The sequence below is a fragment of the Pleurodeles waltl genome, chromosome 4_2 (genome assembly GCF_031143425.1).
Source record: "Pleurodeles waltl isolate 20211129_DDA chromosome 4_2, aPleWal1.hap1.20221129, whole genome shotgun sequence".
NCBI lineage: Eukaryota > Metazoa > Chordata > Amphibia > Caudata > Salamandridae > Pleurodeles > Pleurodeles waltl.
Window position 1 is genome coordinate 867,565,438 of NC_090443.1, and position 25,468 is coordinate 867,590,905.

The following is a 25,468-nucleotide window of genomic DNA, read 5'->3' on the forward strand; positions in this document are numbered from 1 at the left end:
TGCGACTCCCTCACCACCTTCTTTCACTGCAAGATCACAGACAACCACGACAGCTTCAACAACAAGACCCCACCAGCAGCCACCAACACCTTCTACTCCTCACCCCACAACCACACCAACCTCCTGCTCGCCAGCTGATCCTCTCCCTCACCAAGGACCCTGCCACAGCCAAAACCAATCTCCACGAGGGTATGCAGGCTGTCGCCAACTGGATGAAAAACAGTCGACCAAAACTAAACTCAGACAAGACAGAGGTCCTCATCCTCGGCCCCAACCCCACCGCTTGGAATGCCTCCTGGTGGCCGCCCTCGCTGGGAACTGCACCAACGTCCACTAACCACGCCAGCAAACTGGGTTTGCTCCTTGACTCATCGCTCTCCATGACCCAACAAGTCAACGCCGTCTCGTCCTCCTGCTTCAACACCCTCCGCATGCTCTGCAAAATCTACAGGAGGATCCCTACCGAAACAAGAAAGACAGCTACCCAGGCCCTCGTCAGCAGCAGACTGGACTACGGCAACGCTTTCTACGCGGGAACCACAGTAGCTCTCCAGAAAAGACTGCAACGGATACAGAACGCCTCCGCACACCTCATCCTCAACATCCCCCGCCACAGCCACATCACAGCCCACCTAAGAAACCTACACTGGCTTCCTGACAAAAGGATCACATTCAAACTCCTAACCCACGCCCATAAAGCACTCCACAATGCCAGCCCGGCATACCTCAACTATCGTCTCACCTTCTACACCCCAAATCGTCAGCTCCGCTCCACCAATCTCGCCCTCGCCACCGTCCCACGCATCCGCAAGACAACAACCGGCGGCAGATCCTTCTCCTACCTAGCAGCCAAGACCTTGAACACCCTCCCCATCCACCCTCGGCAGACCAAGGACCTACTGACCTTCAGGAGACTCCTCAAGACATGGCTGTTCGAGCAGTAGCAGCGCCTCCCCCTCCTCAAAGCGCCTTGAGACCCTCACGGATGAGTAGCGCACTCTACAAATACATTGATTGATTGATTGATTGATTGATTGTTGCTGGCAAGATCCTGCCCTGCCCAGGCCTGGCCCCAGACACACATCCGGGGGAGGGGGTCAGAGACCGCATTGTGTGAGGGTAGGCACAGCCCTTTCAGGTATAAGTGACCACTCCTCCCTTCACTCTAGCCCAGGCGACTCATCCGGATATGCATGCTACACCCTAGCTCACTTTGTGTCAATGTCTAGAGGGAATTCACAACAGCCCAACTCTTAGTCTGACCCAGACATGAAATACATAAGCAGGCAGAGGCACAGAATGGTTTAAGCAAGAAAATGCCCACTTTCTAAAAGTGGCATTTTCAAACTCACAATCCAAAAACCAACTTCACAAACAGATGTATTTTTTAACTGTGAGTGCAGCTACCCCAAACCATAGTTCTATCTGCTCTCAAAGGGAGACTGCACTTTAAGGATATTAAAAGACAGCCCCCATGTTAACATAGAAGATAGATAGACCTTGGAATAGTGAAACCCGAATTTGGCAGTATTTCACTGTTAGGACATGTTACACACACCAGTACATGTCCCACCTTTAACATACACTGCACCCTGCCTATGGGGCTACCTAGGGGCAACCTTAGGGGTGCCTTACATGTATAAAAAGGGAAGGATTAGGCCTGGCAAGTGGGTACACTTGCCAAGTTGAATTGGCCGTGCATGCATACACACAGAGACACTGCAGCGGCCGGTCTGAGACATGGTTATATGGCTACTCATGTGGGTGGCACAATCAGTGCTGCAGGCCCACTAGTAGCATTTGATTTACAGGCCCTGGGCAACCCTACTGCACTTTGCTAGGGACTTACTAGTAAATCAAATATACCAGTAATGGATAACCAATCAACCATACAATTTGCACAGGGAGCACTTGCACTTTAGCACTGATCAGCAGTGGTAAAGTATGCAGAGATAATAAACCAGCCAAAAACAATAAGAAAAAAATAGGAGGAAGAAGGCAAAAAGTTTTGGGATAACTCAGCAAAAAAGGCCATTTTCAACAGTGCCATGTGCCAGATAGATTAAAAATAGCAATCCTTCTATCACATTATGCATGGGATAGGCTCCATCATACCATGAATGCCCATACTAGGTTATAAAGAACCACAATTAGGCAAGGGCCAGCATTATGCACGACGTTGCCACCATGACAATATGAATGCTAGGGGTGTGACAAAGTCATGTAATTTGCCTAGGTGTAATTACGCACAGTATCAGGAAAATTATGCAAAACGCAAATCCTGAATTAAGTGTATATTTTACTATGAAATGCATTCTTGCCTCTATTTTAGATGTAATGATGCATTGTGCTGCGAACAACAGCCACTGGCATTCTGGTTGCATTTTTCCTACACTCCGGTACCATAATTCTCCTGTAAACTGTAATTATGCAATGTGGTGTAGTCATAAAGTTTAAGGAATTTTGCATAAGTGTGATGTAAAAATCCCCCATATTACGTGAATTACGCCAGTGTAATTTAAATGTCACCCACGCCTTATGAATTTCCACAGCGTACCAAGCTATACCCCATTCTACCAGAACCAGCATGGATGACCACAAGCCCATCTTTATGTGAAAGCCAGCCACTTTTCTAGGGGTGGACATACTGCTGTGGATGCCTACAAGTTGTCAAGTAATACCACTACTATGCGAGGGTCAGCATTATACAATGGATAGACAATATTCATTATGCCCACAAGTTTCCAAAAATACCACCATTCTGCAGGACAGGCATTTTCCCAGAGGCAGACAATGGGCGTCATGCCATGGAGGGTCACAAATTGCTAATAATTCAATGCTTTTTTTCCGTTTGCAATCCTGATTGCTGCTGGTGTTCCGATTGCTGCTTCATGCAGAATTTCTTCTCTAGCACATGGCATAAGGCTGCTGGAGGTGAGGTTCCATCTGCTTTGCCAGGAGCAGGAATGCCTCATACAGAGGAGATTGCCTCTTGCTGAAGGGGTAGGTTGAGAATGGGTTTATAGGGTGTTTTTTGGGTAGCCATGCAGGGGAGACCCTCAGATTAAGGTTGACCAGGGGCAGGTCTGCTGTAAGGCGTGCTTTGGATATTTGGTGAGATTGGGTGAAATGGAGAAACAACGGCGCATGACCAAGGAACCCTTCAATAGAGCCGCCTACAAGGCAGCCCTCAACAACTACCACCATCATATAGGTCGCAAAAAGAGCAGCAATCACTGCCCGCATCGACACCGCCAACCACACAAAGACCTCTTCAGAATCAACAAAGAATTATCTAACCCAATAGCCACAGAGACCACCATTCACCCATCCTAGGAACTCCACAACACCCTCTCAGAACACTTCCACAGCAAGATCACCACCATATACAACAATTTAGACCCCCGACCGTTCACCTCGAGCCTAGACAACAGCTCTCAAGCAGCGAACACCAAACACACAATAACTTCCTGGTCCTCAATTACCACACAGAGCACAGCAGCAATCATGTCACCCATCCACTCTGGGGCACCCACCAAACCCTGCCCCCAGCAACATTATTAGCACAGAACTAACCTGTATCCACAACACATCGCTCTCCACGGCAACCTTCCCGGACAAATGGAAGCATGCAGAGGTCAGACTCCTCCTAAAGAAACCCTCTGCCAACCCCAGCGACCTCAAAAACTACAGACCGATATCCCTGCTCCCCTTCCCGGCAAAAGTGCTCGAGAAAGCCATCAGCCTACAGCTTACCGACTACCTTGAATGAAACCACCTTCTCAACCCATAACAATCAGGGTTCTGGGCCAACCACAGCACGGAGACTGCACTGACTGCCGCCACGGACAACATCAGGACCCTCCTTGACTGAGGAGAGTCAGCACCTCTGATCCTTCTGGGCCTCTCCACAGCTTTCAATACAACCTCCCACAACACCCTCCTCAACAGACTCCACAACACAGGCATTCAACAAAACACCCTTAAGTGGGTTGCCTCTTTCCTCTTAGCCATTCACTTCTACACCCAATACACTACCTGAGGCATACCCCAAGGATTCTCCCTCAGCCCAACCCTGTTCAAAATATACATGACCCTCCTCGCAGGCATCGTCAGATCCTATGAACTCAATATAGTCTCCTATGCCAATGACACTCAACTAATCCTCTCACTCACCGCAGGCTCCCACAATGCCATGACCAATGCAGCAACATGGATGAAAAACAACTGCCTCAAACTAAGCACTGACAAAACAGAAGTCCTGATCTTCCGGAAGAACACCTCCATATGGGACCGTAGCTCAGTATGGATTTATGTGATGCTAGCTTGTCATGCATTGTGGATCCGTCATTATTAGTGAGTGGACAAAATAATATTTTAAGAACACTTCTTTCTTAGACCTAGACATGGAAACCTATTTGTGGTTATGAGGTTGCCACCCAGCGATACTGCTGGGTGCTACAAGCTTATGATCTACAGTGCTGTGATTGCCCCACACTTGGCATTAACGTGCTTTAAAGATTACAAAGGACTCACCCAGTACTGTACTTAGTGCTCACGGATGAGCATGTTCTTGAAAAGATTTACACACACATTTTGAAACCGACTCTGCCAAGATAGGCTGCTTTCAGTTCGGTCTGGTAATGTGTCGTACTGATCTTGGTCACTGCTCACCCTGTTGTGACTGTGAAACAATATCTATCACATCTAAATGGCCAAATGTTTACAGGTATTTATTGCACGCCTATTCCAGATACTCTAGTTTTATTTTATGTGGACTGATCTAAAAACTCAAGCTGTATAAACTGCACAGTACAAGTCATTTCTTAGGATACACTTTAAAAGACTGTGGGATAGAGCACAGAGAAACGAATTTACTCTTGCCTAAAGCTTGGCATGTACAAGAAACGTTTGACAATAAACAGCTAGACCCTAGTAGATAGAGGTTAGAGGTATTCCAAATGTGCTTGTTCCTCCGGGATGTTTTGCACAGCCTTCACTTAAGAGACTTACAAATGCTTACAATGCCTTATCGGCGAACTTTGTCACTACACGCTGTATCCCATAGTCATGGCATGCTGCAGAATGTTTGTATACTAATAACCTTGTAAATGTACCGTACTCTCCCGTGGTCACTCGTTGAAGTGCTAACATCACACACAACTGGAGCATTCAAGTTCCTCCATATTTCTCTTCCCTATGTTAACAGCCTCTGACCTAGCCCTTTAAGTGGAAGAGCTAAGTTAAAACTCACAACCTACATTGCAGATTTCTTCCTGAGTGTTTCTTTCCGTTCATGGACACTGGCACTGGAAAACCTGTGGGGGTGTGGAGAGATATTTATTAGTTTATGCAACGTGGCGCAGCAAGGGACTTGCTGTCTGAGAGAAAGGAAGCAGAAATGCTCCATATATACAAAGATATGGAAAAATTGTCCTCTTCCCTTGCACTAGTGCACAGTGTGCTGCCTACTGCCAACGAAGGTACCATTGCACCATAGTGCAAGGGGGCTTGCGTTACTGGAAGGATTATTTTTGTGCAGCAAGGAATAATAGGTACAGTAATAGCCTCTTTCCAACGACCTGGTGGAAGAGGTTCATGGTGCTCCAATCGTTGGGTGAGAGGTGGTTCCTTAGAACTTGTAATCAGCTGTATGTGTCAACCCCATTGGAGTTACACCAAAATTCAGATCAGCGGATTCATGCCCAGATTTACAAATGTTCTCGGATTGTAGGGCAACACAGCAGCCAAAAAAGCTGTGTTGCTTTGTGTGACATGGAGGGAGCAGGAAAGTGCCATATCAACAGAGATCTGGCTCTCTCCTCCCCTCTCCCTAGTGCCGTTGCAGATTATAGCTGCTGTGCGCCACACACACCTTTGAGGCATAGTGCAAGGGTTTGTGCGCGAGTCTAGCATAGGTTTTGTACTGAAAGGGTACCCTTCCAGTACCAAATACTATGCTTTACACACTTTACATCTTTTCCTCCTTTGTATGCGTGCTGCACAGTGCAGCACGCATGCAAAGTCAGAAAAAAAGAGAAATAAAACCATTTCTCCTTTTAACGCTTCCTTTCAAATGCCGTTAACTTTTGGTGCTAAACTTTGCTCCCTGCTGAGGACGGGCTAAACCCAGAAACACGTGTACAGGGATATACAGCACTTGCTAACACCTACGGAGGTGAAAGACTCTTTTTACTTTCTGAACGGACTATGAATCAACTGCTTTTACCATGATGCACTGGGGTCATACTTTGTTGCTGGAGTGCAGGCAGCGTGCTCCCTCTCTTTGAAACTGTCTTTTGACGGCTCCCTTGAGCCTCGGCTGACAAGCCATCGGGAGGCATCTGTGCGCCATGAGCAGTACTTAAACCCAAGAAGAGATCTGCCGGCATTCCAAGCAGGCCCATAATCGACGCTGCTCCCTGCTGAGGACGGGCTAAACCCAGAAACATGTATACAGGGATATACAGCACTTGATGCACCTATGGAGGTGAAAGACTCTTTTCACTTTTTGAACGGACTACGAATCGACTGCATTTACCATGATGCATTGGAGTCATACTTTGTTGCTGGAGTGCAGGCAGTATGCTCCCTCTCTTTGAAACTGTTAATCAAGTATGCCCAACTATAAATGTAAAATGCAGAAGTGTAGGTCTATGATCCATATAGACTAATTTGGTCAGCATACAACAGTATGTCCATTACTGATTTCCCTAACTAAATCTGCCTTCCATGCCTGTCTACTTTGTAATGGACGATCTGCTCTGAAATCAATGCACATTCTGTATAACTTAAAGACACACTGTGTGGCAACTGGTGATCGAATAAGATGGGGTAGCAATTCAAAGTCATTAGGCTCTTCCGTGAACACAGATATGTGTTGCTGTATTTTATACTTCAATCTAGCAGATACAAATTGATCCATTGGGGAAATACTGCTTTCGGACTGTAGTTGTTCAAGGGCTATAGACTCCTTACTTGTATAAATTACCAAAGATCCTACTTTGTTATGATTTGTTGTACTAGGCGTTGCTTGGTGAGTAGTAAGAGCGGGTTCTATGTCAATCGTAATGCACATCTTTCTGATGTGAGATACAGCAGCCTTGTATCTCAGTGATACCAGTATCTGGAAACTTGACACTGCAACAGTAGATAGTACAGTTCTAGATCTAGGATATTAAATCCTCCTTGCTCATATAGCAATTTCATGGTCTTACACCTAATTTCAGGCTGTTTGCCTAAACATGGTCTCCCAACTAGTCCTAGCCTGTTTGCCCACACCCTTACCAATCTTACTGATAATCTTCAAATTAATACAGTTCTATATAGAGCACTGAACATACCTTTAGACCACATAAAAGTTATAAAGCAGCACCAATTTCTTAGCTCTAGCACTGCTATTGGCCAGAAGAAAAATGAATATGGCATGGAAAAAGCACCGTTCCTCCCCCCCGTCATCAGTTGACAGGTGGTATACCACACTCCCAATAGTGTACTGATGCCACAAATTATTGATGCAAAGAGCTGCTATTATAGACGACAATAACCTACCTTAGATTTACCCGCCATAATGTATGGGTACACTGAGGGATATAGTCCCCGCTGTTTATACTGAGTGAGTCCTGTCATAGTCAGTCAACATAGTGTTTTACTTCCGTAGGACCTATGTGCACTTTAGTTATCGTTTTGGCCACAGAGCCGCTAGGCTGTGGAAATCCTTGCAGATGGAATAACCACCAACTAAAAAAAGATAGAGAGGGCACCCCAAAAATAGACTGCCCTACAGTAATATTAAAAATGTTTCCCCTCGGAAAGGGAAATCTCACAATCAGAACCACATCATTCTTTCACCATTCACTGCCACCCCCCAATGATCAGTAATAATAAAGGAATGTAAAAAAATTATTTCGTATTTAATAAATAATCCCACACAGAATAAAATAAGTGTAAGCACATAAAACCTAGAGAAAACCTTTATACAACCAATAAACATTTACTAAACACAAACATTAATGAGAGACAAAACAAAAGACACCCTCCCTAGTCTATCACTGGTCACTGTCCTGTATATAGTATCCATGAAGTAAGTACACTGGCTCTTCTTGTTCTTTCCTTAAAAGTTTATTTCCAGTTATAATGTACAGACAGAGATACATGAGCTTGCCATCCCCAAACCGGCACAACTCTGACCTTTCATATGAAAACATTCCAATCCCCAGTCACAGCCTGCCCCAACATTCCACTGCCCCAACATTCCACTGCCCCTGATGTCAGAGCATTCTTCTTTTACATACAAACCAATACATCACTACACATCCCCTTCCCTTACAAAAAAAAACAAAAAAACAAGAAAAAAATAAAATAATAATATGTATATAAATAAATATATATATTTTTATTTAATCACACACAAAATTTTCTAATACCTTAGGTTTTCTCAAAACCCTGCCGAAACAACTTTTCTTCACTTCACCACAAACTAAATTTTTATTCTGTTCACGCTCATTCACATTACATTCAAATTCTCCCATATTAATACGAGTCTGGACACCTTCCTGACAGCCCCTAGCTCCCAATTCCCCAATAACTCTAGAATCTTTGTTACCATCAATTTCACACTCCAACCACCAATATTTGTTATTATTACCTTCCAGCAAATCATACTGCACAAATTGTTGTTTGCAAGGCTTAGCAATAGCAACGCGACTCATGTGACATACACTGCCATCATCCAAAATGACAGTATTTCTCATCACTTTCTTAATTCTTATAGGCTCGCCAAACTTGCTCTCACCTTTAGCCACTTTCCTTATGGATTTCACTCTCACCCAATCTCCCACATTCAAATGTGCTTCTTTAGTGCCATATTTATTATTAAAATATTCCTTGTTCTTTTCTTGTGAATTCTTTATGCACTTTCTTACATGTTCCTTGCTCAACTAGGGTTAATCTTCAAAAATGGAATTCTACCTCACATTATATCAAACGGACTTTGACCTATTGTCTCATGAGGTGTCACTCTATAAGCCCATAACATTTTCCTTAACTCAGAATCTATATTACTTTTGTTTCCATGCTTTGCAATTTGAATGATGCCCTTGAAAATCCTATTTATACGTTCCACTACAGCATTCCCCCTGGGATGATATAAAGCTGTAAACCTTTGTTCAATACCAGTCATTTTAGCAAAAGTTTTCATTTCCTCAGATTTAAATTGAACACCATTGTCCGTCAGTAAAATTCTGGGAAATCCTTCCCTCAAAAATATTTCCTCCAAAAAATTAATCACTGCCTTGGTATCAATTTTTTGTAACACAGAAAATTCAATCCACCTTGAAAACAAATCAACTAAAACCACAATAAACTTTGAAGTCCCATCATTCCACGTAATCGGACCCATAATGTCTAAAGCAACTTCTTCCTATGGTATATTAGGACAACTTGAAGAAGAAATTGGCGGGTTAAGTGTCTTTTGAGATTTGTCACTATTCTCACACTCCATGCAGTCACGTACATATCTCTCAATTTCTACATCAATTTTTGGCCACCAATAAAGTACTTTAATTCCTCTTTTGGTGCGAGATATTCCTGAATGACCTTCATGTCCAATAGCAATAAGTTTATTTCTAATACCACAGGGGGGAATAATCTTCCCACCTCTACACACAAAATCACCTTCAATGCTCAATTCATCTCTCACTTCCCAAAAAGCTCTTAACATATCACTGCTTTTGACTTTCTTGTCATTATACCAACCGAACATCACTTTGTTTTTAACTTCTTTCAACACTTCGTCTTTCTCATACTCCATGATCCATTCTTCTTTTTGCAATGAGCTTAAAGTATTCTCATCAAACACACCAGCTACACACCAGTCATTCCATGGATGTTGATCCAACTCTCTTAAAGGTAAGGACATTCTACTTAAAAAATCTGCAGTAACATTTTTTACCCCAGGAACATACTGCACTTCATATAAGAAATCTTGTAGTCTCATAGATAGTCTAGCTATTCTCGCAGATGCTCTACATAAACCTTCTGTAGATAACAATTTAGTAAGAGGCTTATGGTCAGTCCGTATGATGCATTTTTGCCCCCAAACAAATTTCCGAAAGTGTTCTAATGCCCATACACATGCCAAAGTTTCTCTCTCTATTACAGAGTATTTTTCCTCTGTGGGAGACAAAGAACGGGATGCAAATGCAACCACATATTCTTTACCCCCATTGTCACTTTGTGTTAATACACTACCAAGGCCCTTACCACTCGCATCCGTAGTGATAATAGAACAAGCTTTTGGATCGTACCCATGCAACATTGGAGCACTCACAATTGCATTCTTAATTTCCTGAAAAGCCTTCTGACAACTTACATTCCATTCAAATTTCACTTTGTTTTTTAGTAACAGTCTCATTTGGTAGGTTTTAGCTGAAAAATTTTCTACAAATTTCGAATAAAACTCGGCTAGACCTAAAAAGGATCTCAAATTATCTTTAGATGTGGGGCATGGGGCATTCTTAATAGCTTCCACCAACTTTTTTTTAGGTCTTATGCCTTCATGATCAATCTCATGTCCTAAATACGTTACTTTTCTCTGTGCAAATCTACATTTACTGATCTCTGCGGTCAAACCTTTTTCTTGTAAGATGTTCCAAACATTCCTCAATTCCTTATCATGATGTTTCTTGCTACTTCCCATAACTAAAATATCATCCTGAAAGAATGTAACATTAGGCAAATGTCCAAATAACTGCGCCATCAACCTTTGAAAGACGGCAGCCGCCGACGCCAAACCAAATGGCATACGTTTGAAACGAAAACAACCCCATGGTGTACAAAAAGTTGTAAGATGTCTGCTATGATAGTCCAACCTAACCTGGTGGTAAGCAGACGACAAGTCCAAAGTGGAAAACCATTTAGCATCTCTCGTGGCAGACAACATCTCATCAATACGAGGCAAAGGAAACTGATCTACTATGATATTATCGTTCAAACCTCTCAAATCCACACACAAACGCACTTTGCCATTAGCTTTACGCGCAACAACCAAAGGTGAAACCCACTCAGAAGCTTCAACTGGTTCTATAATCTGTGAATTTTGTAACCTGTCCAACTCTTTTTTTACCTCTTCCCTGACAATAAACGGAATATTCCGTACCTTATGAATTTTTGGTTTGGCATCCTTTTTGAGTCTAATCTGATGTATAAAGCCTTTAAGTTGACCTACTTGCCCATTGAACACTCCTGGAAACTCTTGTGTGACCCATTTCTTTGTGTCTTCTTCATCACACATTACTAAGACTTGCTCTACACTGTTAGGATCAAGCACAATATGCAGTTTCTTTTGGTCTTTCCAGCCTAATACCGACGGACCATCCTTAGCCACATATAATTTACATACGGCTTGTCTTTGCTTAAATTTGAATACCAGCAATCTAAAAACAATAATATCTATTCTATCACCAGTGTAACTTTCAGGCGAAATGTCAGAGGTTTCTAAATGTTCCCCTAAACTATGTACAAAATGCTTTTGCCATGTGCATTCTGAAACAATACTGTATGGGGAACCAGAGTCTGCTGCCACCTGCAACATAACTCCCCCAAATGATATCCAACACAAGGGTTTGTTTGATGTTTGTCCTGAAATGTTCAAAACCACAGTTTTGTGACCCCTCAGTTTATAATTTACGTCTTCATCACTGTCATCAGAACAGTCTTCCACCACTTCCTTAATGCAGGCCACTTTACTGTTCACCTTCTTCAGTTGTTTCTTCCTGCACACCCTAGCAAAATGGCCTACAATTCCACATTCCAAACACTTAGCATTTTTAGCTGGACACCCATCAAATTTTGCAGAATGAAAGGAACTCCTGCAACGGAAACACTCATTTCTGGATCGATCAGGCATGTTAGATTTTTGATTTTTCTCTTTTTTAAAGTCATTATCCCGCTTATCCATGGACCATTTGTTGTGCTTGCGATCACTAACTTTGGCAACAACTTCTTCAAAGTTCTTATCCTGTGCCAAAGTGATTTTCGCACATCTTTCGGATAATTCTGCTTTCTTTACTAAAGCAATAATATCCTTTAGACTGGATTCGCCTTCAATCCACAACCTCTCTTGAATAGATTTGTTTTTAGTATACATTACAATCTGGTCCCGTACCAGTTCATCATGTAGACCAGAAAACCTACATGAGCTAGCTAAATTTTTTAAAGCAGAAACGTAGCTCTCTATGTCCTCGTGTTTCTCTTGTTTCCTGTGGAAAAATGCGTGACGAGTAACCGCAATGCAAACAGCAGGAGAAAAATGATCATTTAAATCCAAAATAGCACTTTGAAACACATCTTCATCGCCTCTATCGTGTTTTTGTAGTTGATTGTAAATACGAAGACCTTCAGGGCCTAAACAGTGCATTAAGATCCTTTTTTTTCTTTCAGCAGAGATTAAACCATTGCAATCTTCTAAGTTTGCGATGTAATTCAAAAAATATTCCTTCCACTCCTTCCATTGTACAGCTGGTTCACCAGGAGACGCTAAAAATTCCTTTGGTGTACTCAACTGCAAAGAAAGCGACGTCCCTGTACCAGAAGAATCTCCACTCGAAGACATGGTGTACTAAAAATTATAGCTGTAAAATATAACTCTTTAGCTTACTTCTTCAGCAAGACATGTATCTCTGTTATAATAATTTCTGTTTGTTTTCCTTTGTGCCGGATAAACTTCAGCAATGAAGTTGCTAAAAAATTAAGAATTGTAAAAAATAATACCATGTACTTGGTACTAATTAACATTAAAAGGGCGCTGTTCCTGCTCCCATGTAACTTCCAGCGCAAGAACCAGCACGTTCACAAGACATTGTTATTAAGCATTATGTTGTCCAGGCAACCAGTAACCAAGCGGGGGTGCACGCGAGGACCGAGGCGATGAAAAATCTAACGTTTGAGCAGTACACATGCGCCTCAAACAAAGTAAACAAACGGCAACTGTATTAGAGAAAGAGAAAAATAAATAAATAATAAAAAAAAAAAACTTCCCTCACTTGCTTAAAATAAGTTGCCTTTAACAAAGCAGGTCCGAAAATAGCTGCTCTCCAATCCTCAGTCTGATGTCTGTAGCGTTGCCTTCCAATAATTGCAGTTTTCTCAGTCCAATGCTTGCTGCTTTACGATCCTGCTCGTCGCCATGTGAAGTAAGTACACTGGCTCTTCTTGTTCTTTCCTTAAAAGTTTATTTCCAGTTATAATGTACAGACAGAGATACATGAGCTTGCCATCCCCAAACCGGCACAACTCTGACCTTTCATATGAAAACATTCCAATCCCCAGTCACAGCCTGCCCCAACATTCCACTGCCCCAACATTCCACTGCCCCTGATGTCATAGCATTCTTCTTTTACATACAAACCAATACATCACTACAATCCACAAGCCAGTTGACTGATACAACAGATTCCGGTCTATTCTTGGCCAATTCCAATGGATGCAGTCTTCAATTTGCCTCGACGCGTTTTGGTGGCCTTCACAATTTTCTTCAGGACAATAATATAATCTCCCAACACATTTAGAACATATCTGTGTAATTCTACGGGCTCCCAAAAATTCATAAAAATATGAGTGATCCTCCTTTAAGACCAGTAATATTGTGTATCGGATCGTTATGTGGATAGATTTTTACAGCCATTAGTTAGGGAACAGAAATCCTATATTAGGGACTCAGCTCATATGATATCCAAAGTTGAAGGGATGGTTTTTGATCATAATAGACAATTGCTGGTTACCCTAGATACAGAATCACTCTATATGAACATTCCACAGGACAACACCACCAGAGTGGTAAATGATATCCTGGAGGGTGCCGATTTGAGAGGGGCGAGTAGGGAATTTATTATTAAGTGTGTGACATTGGTTTTTATGAATAATTTATTTTTGTTTAAAAATGATTTATATCTACAGTTGAAGGAGACCAGCATGGAAGCCACCTGTGGTCCGAGCCAGGCCTGCCTTTATGTAGGATAATTTGAGAGAAAGCATATATATAATGAGATGGCCTCCTTCTTTGAGAATGTGTAAGTCTGGTTTCGTTTTAATGACAATATCTTCTTTATATGGGAAGGTTCCCGTCAAGGATTAGATGATTTCCTCGAATAATTAAATCTGGGTGATATTAACCTGAAATTCACGGCTCATGTGAGTAATACTACAGTTGATTTTTTAGATATTTCTAGAAAGAATAATGAAGGGTTTTTGGCGGTAGAACTGTATATTGAACCAACAGATAAAGATACCCTTCTTCATTATTCTAGTTTCCATTTGAAAGTACAGAGGGACAGTATTCCCTTTGGACAGTTTCTGAGATGTAGAAGAAATTGCACCTCTCTAGATGACTTTTATAAGCACTCTGAGGTATTGAAACAAAAATGAAAGGATAGTGGGTATCCCCGTAAATTGATTAGTCACTCTTTTAAGAAGGCTCGGTTTTATGATAGGGATAGTATGTTTGAAAATAGGAATAGGAACAACAACATGGATCGGATTGTGTTTGCTAGTCAACATACTGGCATTAGCAATAGGATTAAGGATATCATAAACAAGAATTGGTATATCCTAAAAATGGAAGAAGAAGCACCCCTCAATAAGCCCCTTTCTGCGTTCAGATGAAACAGAAATTTGAGGAATAATTTGGTACATACTTACAGGGAGGAACGTTCACCTATACAATTGAGTCTGATTGGAAGAGAAGTAACGGGTAATTACAAATGTGGCAACTGTAGTAGCTGTAATCTATGTATAGTGCAGAAATATATTCAGTACCTTGATTTTAGAGTCACTCCATCAACCATGAACAATTGTCGGAGCAAGAATGTAGTTTTTTTACTCATCTGACCCTGTGGCTTGGGCTATGTGGGTGAGATGGGTAGAGAATTTAGGACACGTTTAAGTGAACAAATATCAGCCATTAGAAAGGGTAAATCCAATGCTTCCCTGGTGGAACATTTTCAATTAAAAGGACACTCCGATAAGGATTTGAGGTGGTTTATTCTGAAAAAGATCTTCTCGAAAAAAGACAGGAGGTAATGGAGAAAATCTAAGGACGAGGAGAGAATTTTGGTAAATTGTTAAATTGGAATCAGTGAAGAAGGTGTTAAATAGTAAGGAGGATTGGGAGAGAGGATTAAATTATTAAGGTTTTTTTTGTAATCAATAAGTTCAGTGATAGTATGGGTTTTTGTTTTTAGTTTGGCTTGGTAATTGTGTATAATTTTACCTGTCTCTCTCCCTTTTGGTATCCGCTATGATTGAATTGGATGCTGGTCCATGGTTGTAAACAAGAAGTTTGAATATTGAGGGCACTGGGTGGTATTTAGTGGGCCTCAATATGTTATGGGTTACACTATCATCTAGGATGGAACTGTACTCGGATCAATGGTAGAAGATAGTCACATCATCATATGATTGATTTCCAAGTTGGAAGTACCTGGAGTTTTATATGATGCAGTTATATTATTATTGGCGTAGGGTACTCTTTATAGGGTCCAGTAGAATATTTTGTGGAAGTTTAGAGTGGCATGAAAATGTTTGGCGGAGTGGTACAGTAAATATTCGGGTAATTGTTAGGAGGGAAGATTAATAAGCCTCATAGTGTTAGTACTATTATTGGGCTAAGGAACTCCGTTTTGGCGACAAGTTCAACATATTATGTGACTCTTTTTGAGTGGTGGGACTGAGGAGGTATCGGTACTGTGGTAGGAGCACTAATTGGCATTTTGAGGCTTATAACCATGATTGGGATTTGCTCACAAGGGGATAGAGGTAAATCCATCATGACGCTGTATGAAGGATCCAATATGTTGGGTTTAGCTGTATAGTTGTACTGTTTAGATAGCACAGGATATGAGGTAGAAAAGATGGGAGGTGTTTTTGAGCACGATTGCTACAATGAGGATTGGTCAATCGGTCTGATGCTTTAATGGCCACTCCTAATATAAGGAAGACTCTGTGTAGGAGGCTGGCCTGGCTTAGCGTGGGTACCTGATGGTACTTACACCTTGTGCCAGGTCCAGTTATCCCTTATTAGTAGATTAGTAGTGTTATAGCAGCTTAGGCTGTTAGAGGTAGCTATAGCAGAGCAGCTTAGGCTGAACTAGGAGACATCCAAAGCTCCTACTATACCACTTATATCATCTAGCACTATATCATAAGAATCACAATACTCCGTGTTACTAAAAATAAAGGTACTTTATTTTAGTGACAATGTTCCAAAAATATCTCAGAGGATATACTCCCTTAGGAGGTAAGTAAAATACACAAAATATACACACAAACCAAAATCAGGTGGGGAAACAGTTAGAAAAGTAGTGCAAACACTGTAGAATACAATAGGCTTAGGGGCAACACAAACCATATACTAAGAAAGTGGAATGCGAACCACTTGGGGACCCCTGGCCTATTGCAGTGTGTAGAGGGTCGCTGGGAGTGTAAGAAAACGCTAAGGGTGTCCAAGATACCCCACCCCCAAAACCCTGAAAAGTAGGAGTAAAGTGACCCTACTTCCTCAGAAACACACTAAAGTCGGGATAGGAGATTCTGCAAAGACCACAACAGACTGCAAAGCACTGAAGACGGATTCCTGGACCTGGGGACCTGTAAAGGAAGGGGACCAAGTCCTAGAGTCACGAAAGTGTCCAGGGGGGGCAGGAGCCCACTAAACCCCAGATGAAGGTGCAAAATGGCTGCCTCTGGGTGGAAGAAGCTGAAGATTCTGCAACAACGGAAGGTGCCAGGAACTTCTCCTTTGCACAGAAGATGTCCCACGGCATGCTGGAGGGATGCAGAGTTGTTTCTTTGGAGAAAGCCCGCAAACAAGCCTTGCAAGCTGCAAAAGTCGCGGTTGAAGAAAAAGGGTGCTGCCCGGGCCCAGGAGGTCGCCACTTGGAAGAGGAGACAGAGGGGGCCCTCAGTAACACAGAGAGCCCATGCAGAAGAAGGCAGCACCCACAGAAGTACTTGAACACAGGTTCAAGAAAACTGAGCACGGCGGTCGTCTCAACACTATAAAGGAGGGTACTACGAAGCCGGTGGTCAAGTCAGTGAGTTGAGCAATGCAGGACGGAGTGCTGGCGACCTGGGCTGTGCTGTGCACGAAGGATTTCTTGCAAAAGTGCACAGAAGCACTAGCAGCTGAAGTTCACGCATTACACAGGATTATTGTCTGGTGAGGGGAGGCAAGGACTTACCTCTGCCAAATTTGGACAGATGGACCTCTGGACTGTCGGGGTCACTTGGATCCAGCACTTGTGTTCCAGGGACCATGCTCGTCACAATGAGAGGGGACCCAGAGGACCGGTGAAGCAGAAGTTTGGTGCCTGAATTGGCAGGGGGAAGATTCCGTCGACCCACGGGAGATTTCTTCTTGGCTTCCAGTGCAGGGTGAAGGCAGACAGCCCCCAGAGCATGCACCACCAGGAAACAGTCGAGAAAGCCGGCAGGATTAAGCGCTACAATGTCGCTGGTAGTCTTCTTACTACTTTTTGCAGTTTTGCAGGCATCCTGGAGCAGTCAGCAGTCGATCCTTGTCAGAAGTCGAAGAGGGCGATGCAGAGGAACTCTGGTGAGCTCTTGCATTCGTTATCTGAGGAAAAGCCCACAGGAGAGACCCTAAATAGCCCTCAGAGGAGGATTGGCCACCTAGTCAGGTAAGCACCTATCAGGAGGGGTCTCTGACGTCACCTGCTGGCACTGGCCACTCAGAGGCCTCCATTGTGCCCTCACACCTCTGGATTCAAGATGGCAGAGGTCTGGGACACACTGGAGGAGCTGGTGGTCACTCCCCTTTCCTTTGTCCAGTTTCGCACCAGAGCACGGGCTGGGGGTTCCCTGAAACGGTGTAGACTTACTTATGCAAGGAGGGCACCATCTGTGCCCTTCGAAGTATTTCCAGAGGCCTGGAGAGGCTACTCCTCTCAGGCCCTTAACACCTATTTCCAAAGGGAGAGGGTGAAACACCCTCTCTCAGAGGAAATCCTTTGTTCTGCCCTCCTGGGACTGGGCTGCCCAGACTCAAGGAAAGTAGAAGCCTGTCTGTGGGTTGGCAGCAGTGGTAGCTGCAGTGAAAATCCCAGAGAGCTGGTTTGGCAGTACCTAGGGTCAATGCTGGAGCCCCGGGGATGCCTGGGATTGGCACCCCAATACCAGATTTGACATGGGGGAGACAATTCCATGATCTTAGACATGGTACATGGCCATATTCGGAGTTACCATTGTGAAGCTACATATAGGTATTGACCTATATGTAGTGCATGTGTGTAATGGTGTCCCCGCACTCACAAAGTCTGGGGAAATTGCCCTGAACTATGTGGGGGTACCTTGACTAGTGCCAGGGTGCCCTCACACTTAGTAACTTTGCACCTAACCTTCATCAAGTGAGGTTTAGACATATAGGTGACTTATAAGTTAGTCAAGTGCAGTGTAAAATGGCTGTGAAATAACGTGGACGTTATTTCACTCAGGCTGCGTTGGCAGTCCTGTGTAAGATTTGTCTAAGCTCCCTATGGGTGGCAAAAGAAATGCTGCAGCCCATAGAGATCTCCTGGAACCCCAATACCCTGGGTACCTAGGTACCATATACTAGGGAATTATAAGGGTGTTCCAGTGTGCCAATTAGAATTGGTGAAAATGGTCACTAGCCTATAGTGACAATTTTAAAGGCAGAGAGAGCATAATCACTGAGGTTCTGGTTAGCAGAGCCTCAGTGACACAATTAGGCACTACACAGGGATACATATACAGGCCACAAACTATAAGCACTGGGGTCCTGGCTAGCAGGGTCCCAGTGATACAGTAAAAACACCCTGACATATACTCACAAACAGGCCAAAACTGGGGGTAACAATGCTAGAAAGAGACTACCTTCCTACACTCTTCAGCAGTGCGGCTGAGTGTATTGTTGATGGAAGCTGAGACAAGGACGTTGCCCCATTTTAACGGTAAGGAGATTTTCGAACAACGTGGGGGTGGCCCTTGCATTTAGGGAGCCTTTTTGTGGATGCCTTGGGGTAAAATTTTATGCCATGTGTTTTGCCCATACATATTTTGGGCCGTGAACCTAATCAGAGGTGTGGCATGAAGTTTATTTTATGAAAATAAGAGCAGGTCACCTGAATCCACGGTAAGGAAATGGGAATGATTTAATGAGACAGTTGTTAATTTATTAGTTTTATTATTCTTCCTTGGATATTTTGGGGCAATTCTACATGGAATGTCCATCAATCACTTTATGTAATGCACGGCTACTCACCCGTGAGGGCATGTGTGTTGTTTGCGATCTTTCGGTGCGAAGAACATTTATTTTACTTGGTGTAACAGCGGTGTGAAGTGTGTCTGTTTCAAACAATATAACCGCACACTGACTGAGTTTATGGATAGAATATGGATGATTTATTGCACGGGTACCTAATTTAATAGCGGTTATGGGGTTTTTGATACATTTGGCCAATTAATTTTTTGTTACTTGTTTTTCCCCCATAGATATTTGGGGCTGAGGGCCTACCGGTGACGGGGCGCAAAGAGTGCCTATTTTAAGTATTCCAATTGTGCGCTACCGGAATTTACGGTAAGAATTTAGGATGATTTACTAAGCTAGCATGCTATTCAGTTGGGTTCATCATTTTCCCTGGGCACTCTTGAGGTGCATGTTTCCCTCATGGGAGTTTATTTACATGGTGTGGTATACTGAGAGCTGGTTATAGCTTGTAAAGATTAGTGATATCGAGGGATGGGTTGATGTCCTTACGGGCCTCATGATCAGATTTTAAAGGTAAGCTTATAATATTGAAGGTGGTATTTTTTATATACATGATGATGAGAATGGTGATATTAATTATAGATGTGATATATCTTTGTTTTAAAAGTAAACTGTTTTTATTTTATTTGATCTTAAATTAAGAGACAATTTTCGTATAATTAACTTAGCTGGTCATATGGTATATATTGGATATAATTTTAATAAAAAAAAAAAAAATATATATATATATATATATATATATATATATATAAACAGTGCTTTAAATGGAAAAATAGAAGTGCAGGTACTCTCTATCAGAGTACCTGCTTGTTTCTGAGAAGTGCCGGTACTCTCCAATTAAAAGTATTACGTTTTTCTTGAGATATGCCGGTACTCTCCCTCTCAAAATAAAAAAGTGCCGGTACTCAGTACCGGACAGTACCGGCCCATTTAAAGCACTGTATATAAATATATATGTATCCGTTCAATAGAAATATAATTATTCTATAAGAAGAGAAGTATGAAAAAACTCTCTCTGAATTTGAATTTATCATGATTGGATTAAGGAGTTGTATTCCACATCATGGACGCGGGTGAGTGTTGGGGTCTGAGTAGTTTGGCCGTGATGATAGAAAGGCTTTACTTGATGGTGGTGGGCACCTATTTTGGTGTCTGATACCATTTAGTGATTGTATGGATTAGGCTGGTTTCGTGTGAGGTTCTGATAAAGGAATATATATGCACTTTTAGTGGGTGGTTATATTTTGGTCTAATTAGGGTTTTAAAATGGGATAGGATTGGGTATAGGAGAAATTATATTTTCTCTCCTATTTTTAGAAAAAAAGAAAGTTTTAAGGGTGATTGGCATATTTTATCAGGTTATTCTCATCTTTACAAAGATATTGGATTACTATTAGGATTGGCATATTTTATCTGGTTATTCTCATCTTTACACAGATATGTTCTAAATGTGCTGGGAGATCATATTATTGTCCTGAGGAAGGTGGTAAGAAAATTGTGAAGGCCACCGAAATGCACTGACACAAGTTGAAGACTGGATCCGTTGGAACTGGTCAAGAATAGACTGGGAATCTATGGTATCAGTCAACTGGCTTGTGGATACCATTTACAGGACAGTGACCAGTGATAGACCAGGGAGGATGTCTTTTGTTTTGTCTCCCATTATGTTTGTGTTTATTTACTGTTCATTGGTTGTGTAAAGGGTTTCTCTGGGGCTTATTGGGTCTCTCTTTATATTGTGGTTTTATGTGTTTATACTGATTTTATTCTGTATGGGATTATTTATTAAATGAGATATATTTTGACATTCCTTTATTATTACTGCTCATTGGGGCGTGGCAGTGAATGGTGAAAGAATGATGAGCACATGATGTGGTTCTGATGGTGAGGGGTAACATTTTTAATATATCCACTGCTAGAAATGGGGTTTCTGGTTGGCAAGGGTATGCACCTCAGCCAGGCAGAACCCACCCACTCTAGTCCGGGCAAGGGAGTTACACGTCCAAGATAACCCCTGCTCACCCCCTTGGTAGCTTGGCTCGAGCAGTCAGACTTAACACGGAGGCAATGTGTAAAGCGTTTGCACAACACACACAACATGTGACACAATATCCCCACCACAAAGGAAACACAACACCAGATTATATGAAAATATACTGTATTGTACACAACGTAATTATTAGACCAACATCACATAACAGTAGTATCCTGCTACCTTAGCAGTTGTCAGAATGTTACACATTAGTTACTCTGCGAACTAGCAGTAGTCACAAATAACACACGTTACTCAATATTCTGCAACATAAGTAGTAGTCAGGAAACATGTTATCACATTAAAGTACTTGTCATAAGAATATCATGAAACGCCCATAGTAGGAACATTAGAAAACAGATGGCAAGTTAGAAAAACATATTAGCAAGTCATGCCCATAAAAGGAATATTTGCATACATATGTAAAAACACATCAAACAGGTAGGCAACATATAAACTAGCAAAGTCTCTAGCACGAACTTAGAATTTATATTGTCTCTTTAAGCGCGCTCCACTCACGCTAAAAGGAAACAGCCACCCCGGGCTGCGGCGGTGATCTCTGCCACCACGATGCGCTTTTGCATTAAACGGAGCCCGGGTCGCGGCAGTGATGTCTCCCTGCAGTACAGCACTTTTCAAAGCGCAAAGGAACAACAGGGGGCAGCGCTTAGAAGCGCTACTTTTCGTGTAGAAGCAAAGCACTCCCCCTGGTGAGGATGGATACAGGGGTCAGGGGCCACAGCACCCTGCCCCTGGGGAGCAGATCCTGAGAAGCAGGCCCACAGGTGGAGGGGGGCCCTGAAACAGGCCAGCGCAAAGAGGGTGCCGGCTAGTGGCAAGACCTTACAGTGACTAAGCAGGTCACAGGTCAGCACAGCAGCAGCAGTCCATGGCGGTTCCTGGTGAGTCCTTCCTCAGTCTGTGTCCAGTTACAGGGTAAGTTCCAGAAAGTCCCCAAATTGTGGGGAAAATTCCCCTGTACTTATAGTCAGTTCTTATAGTGTTTTACAATGGTAGGAAGAGGAGGTTCCAACCAGTTACAACTGGTTCTGGGAGTGCCCGCTCTTCTCCTGCAGCACAGGCTCCAAACATCAGTTGGGGGGTAAACGACCCTATTGTGCGAGGCCAGGGCACAGCCTTTACAAATGTAGGTGCGCCCCGCCTCTCCCTTCTCTCAGCCCAGGAAGACTATTCAGTATGCAGATGCACCTCTGTGACACCTCCACGCTCCCTGTGTACAGGCTGTCTGAAAAGTATGCACAAAGCCCCAACTGTCACTCTGCCCAGACGTGGATTGGAGTCAAGCTGCAAAACACCAGTCATAAGCACAGATAAATGCGCACTTTCTAGAAGTGGCATTTCTGTGATTGTAATAAAAATACACCTATACCAGTAAGCAGCATTTATTATCCCCATCACATCCATACCAAACATGCCTACGCTACCTCTCATAAATCAGACAATACCACTTACACATACAGCAGGGCATTTCTAATGCAATCCTCTGAGGCAGCAGCACTCACAGCAGTGAGACACCAAGTTAGGCTGTTTGTCACTACCAGGACAGGCCACGCAACCTGCCACATGTCCTGCCTTTCTACATACATGGCACCCTGCCCATAGGGCTAGCTAGGGCGTACCTTAGGGGTGACTTACATGTAGTAAAAGGGGAGTTCTTGGCCTGGCAAGTAAATTTAGATGCCAGGCCCCTGTGGCAGAAAACTGTGCACACAGGCCCTGCGCTAGCAGGCCTGAGACAGGTTTGAAAGTCTACTTCAGTGGGTGGCGCAAGCAGCGCTGCAGGCCCACTAGTAGTATTTAATTTACAGGCCCTGCGTATAGAGATACCACTGTACAAGGGACTTATAGGTAAGTTAAATATGCCAATTAGGTATAAGCCAATCATATCAACTTTAGATGGGAGAGCACCTGCAATTTAGCACTGGTCAGCAGTGATAAAGTGCTCAGAGTCCTAGAGCCAACAGCGAGAGGTCAGAAAAAAAATAGGAGGAAGGAGGCAAAAAGACTGGGGATGACCATGCAAAAGCAAAAAGTCCAACATCCACCAACTAATACAGCATTGCAAGAACTTTAGGTTAGCCCACCTCTTCGGAGTTACAGGATGAGTCTTGGTCCAGCCCTGGCATATGGGGTCACCGTTCATACTTCACACATAGGCGATCGCCCAATCAGAAAGGCAGTGATCTTCAAGGTGGCCCCCTCTAGCATACAGTGTCGCAGACTTCCCTCTGTAACAGGGCTACAGATTGATTGGCATGGCAATAATCTTCACTGATGCCCCTTATGGCATTTGAGGTTTCTGAATTCACTCTGCACATTAGCTATGCCCTAACTGGCATAGCAGTAATCTTCATGGTGGCCACCTCTGGCTTACGGGGCCGCCAACTTCTCTTTGACCACAGATCAGCACAACAGTATTGCTGACCACAGCTAACTCAACGGTGGCTCCCTATGACATAATGGGTCAATGACTTGAACCTGTACCTGGGCCACAATCTGATCGGAACAGCAGCTGTCTCCTCACACCTCCACTTGCCAGGATCCCAGATTGGCCCTCGCTCCCTCCAGTGCTCACCTTTTCCTCACAGGGTACACTGGTCTTGGCAAGGAGGCAGGCGGCCTTCGATATCCCTGGGTGATGCCCCCTCACCTAGCTGAGAGACTGGCAGGCTTTAGCCCCCAGCTGTGGTCACAGGGAGAAAATTTGCAGAGATTCTTCTCCTCACACAGCACAATGTATCATAACATATCTGATAAACTGCCTGTGGTTGACTGATGTTTCCTGCTGCCTTGTGCCTCCTGTTTTTTTGACTGACAGTGTTTATGGGGTTCACTTACTGTTGTATGTTCTTTCTTTTGTTTCCTAATTTCCCACTGGTAGCAGTCTGATTGGAAAATAAAGAAAAGGGAACACTAATGTTTTGTATTGCAGATTAATAATACCCTTTGCATATAAGTTGTTTTTTGAATGTTTTTGTATTACTGCTAATGAAAACGAATGTTAAAAAAATAGCTTTCAAGATTCTTCCATTCACTTTGTAACAGTTTACGATTCTCGCAGTTAACAGGAAGGCAGGTAGAGGATGAAACAAGCTGCTGGATTATTTTTGAACTAGTTCTACTCTGGTCTTAATTCATAGGAATGCCAGCTTTTTTAACCCCAGAGGAAAATCAGATCTCTGGGTCAATATTCCCCTAGGAACAGGATCAGGAGGCTGAATGTCATAAGATTCTAGAAAAGGCCAAGATGAAAGTGAGGTTGGAGAAGATGCTTTCCACAAAGGCGTGGAAGGAGAAGAATCAGGAACCTTTGGCAAAATATATATTCCTTCTGTATTACTCCTGAACCTCTGGAAGGCCTCTACTAAGGATTAAATGACAGCCTGAATCTGTTCCTCAGTAAGAACTGGAGAAAGAGGTGGATGGAGGCTGAGGAGGAGAAGCCTTCTAGTCTTTACACCTTCTCTTGTACCCATTATCTCCAGATTCCTAGGAAGAATGATTTATCTTCCAAGTGTGCATTTTGTGCTATATTATGAAGGCACAGCCTGCACACACTGAGGGGAAAGAACATTTTCCTCTAGATGGCTACGCTAAATGGGCCCATACATGCCCAGACATACAGCTTGTAAAAGAAAAGGACTACTTTTAAAACATTTTTTTTTTTTAAATCTATTAAATATTTAAACTTAAAGGTTCAAATTGAACCTTTAAAACTTCAATTATTCCAGAATTCTGCAGAAATAGAACAATACATCATAATGATTCCTTTCATGCAGAGGAAATGGGCATAGAAAATAAACAACTGACTCTGCTTCCAAACAGGGAAAGGAGGAAATCTGGCATTACTGATTTCCAAGAGTGAAATGAAAGCAGAGAATATGCTGAAACCTACACATATTTACAGCAGATAACTCAGCTTCCTTATTTTCCTGGACCGGACTGGCTTTTTCAGACGATTTACATATGCCTGGGTCTGCCCCAGGCAGATAGCCCCACATACCACAAAAATGTACCTTGGGACTAAGACAAAGCAGAAGACCCCAGACCTGCCAGAGAGCCCAGTCCTCCACACGCCAGCTTGAAGGAGTGTATCTTAATTTTATGTTGCC